This window comes from Piliocolobus tephrosceles, chromosome 17 (genome assembly GCF_002776525.5).
Source record: "Piliocolobus tephrosceles isolate RC106 chromosome 17, ASM277652v3, whole genome shotgun sequence".
NCBI classification, from domain to species: domain Eukaryota; kingdom Metazoa; phylum Chordata; class Mammalia; order Primates; family Cercopithecidae; genus Piliocolobus; species Piliocolobus tephrosceles.
Window position 1 is genome coordinate 41,999,505 of NC_045450.1, and position 1,734 is coordinate 42,001,238.

Genomic DNA, 1,734 nt, shown 5'->3' on the forward strand with positions numbered 1-1,734 from the left:
TTGTGTTTATTTCTGTTGATGGTAAGGGAAACTGATTTTCCATTTAAATTATCTGTGTATTCAGTAGAAAGCGCCAGTTTGAGAACAGCAGTGAGTCTCGGCTCCACCGGGTGGGTTTGGTTGTGGATAACCTAAGCCGTCGGCCAGACTCAGAACTGCCCCGGACGCCGCCTCTGGGTTCTGGGTCCCGAGCGTCCTTGAAGCATGAGAAGAACTACATCAGACCCCAAAAGGTTCCCTTTTTTTCCCAGGAAGTCAGGATGGCCGAGCGGTCTAAGGCGCTGCGTTCAGGTCGCAGTCTCCCCTGGAGGCGTGGGTTCGAATCCCACTTCTGACAAGTGATATTTTCCGGTATTTTAAATGAGAAATCTCAGACGATCCCTCTCACCTTTCCCACCCCAACAGGGGACGTACGTTTTACAATCCAAAGTCAAATGAAAGTCTGTCAGGAAGAAAAAGTTCGACAGGACGTGGTGGTGCGATTCTGAACTCCCTACTTCTGAGGAGGTTGAGGCGGGAGGATCCCACCTCTGCACTCCAGCCTGGGCGACAGAGTGAGATTCTTTTTTAAAAAAGAAAATGCTCCTGAATAAGAAAAAACTCGTTTTGTGAAAGAATAAGAATGTTATGAGAAGATACACACAAGCCATTATAACCTCATTAGTCTACGGTCTTTATGAGAAAAGTAATTAAGCTCTGTCAGAAGTGGGATTCGAACCCACGCCTCCAGGGGAGACTGCGACCTGAACGCAGCGCCTTAGACCGCTCGGCCATCCTGACTGCTCGTGAAAGTGTTTGCAACAAGCCTCCTCACAAGCGCTCTAATGTGCGCATGCGTAGCGGACACCAAAGACCCAGGCCTAGTTCTCCGCCCGGCGTTGGGTACAGCGAGATGCACTCACTTGCTCCAAGGGGCGTGGAGAGATGGGACGAAGAGGGTCAGCGCGATACACCTAGGCAACGCCAGAGGGTGCGCAAGGCCTACTAGAGAAGGCCGAGACCGAAGACCATTACTTTAATACACATGCATTCGCGCCTCCAGAATGTATTCATTCTGCATCCATACATGTACTATTTATGTCAGTTTTGATTCCTGAAATCTGCAAGCAACCTTGCATTTCCCTTGTGCACAATGCAATCAAGTCCGTATATCTGCACTGATTTGTAGACATTTCCGTGGGCTGGCGCCCAATCTAGGTAAAGCCTGGTTATTGCAAGGCCACCTGGCACTCTTACCGCTCTCTCCTTCCAAATACTCGCCCCAGCTGCAGCTTCACATTTGTATGTGTGTTTAACTCATTTACTCAGGCTCCGGAGTAGAATGAGGCCTGCAGCGGCACAGCCAGACCCGCCCTATTCCTATGTTCACAGTGCCCAAACCGTGCCAGGCACACAGTATATACGCAGGGAGGATCCCGTGGATTCATTCTTCCCTCGCTTCCTCTTTCCTGCATCCCCTCATTTCGTGACTCATCTCTTTTCCTGGCCCTTGCAGCATCTTCCTCTCTTCCCTTCCGCCCCCTCTAGGCTTACGCACGCCGCGCACAGGCTGTTTCCAGGGGCCAGAAGACCTCCGTACCGGGAGGGTGCCCTTTACCACGTGATTTCTAGGATCTCAGGGCGCTGGGTCGCTGACCTGGTGTGTAACAATTACACATTAATTAATGAATTCCCTCATTAATGACTCATGTTCCTACAATGGCAGCTGCTGCCCCTCTCTGTACACAGGCACTG

General features: G+C 50.8%; 2 non-coding genes across 2 annotated transcripts; one reads left to right on the forward strand and one right to left on the reverse strand.

The window, feature by feature from the left end:
* The first annotated feature begins 254 nt into the window (after positions 1-254).
* Positions 255-337, forward strand: TRNAL-CAG. Its single transcript has one exon. It is a non-coding gene; the product is annotated as a tRNA-Leu (tRNA).
* Positions 338-697: 360 nt separating this feature from the next.
* TRNAL-CAG lies at positions 698-780 on the reverse strand. Its single transcript has one exon. It is a non-coding gene; the product is annotated as a tRNA-Leu (tRNA).
* Positions 781-1,734: the final 954 nt, after the last annotated feature.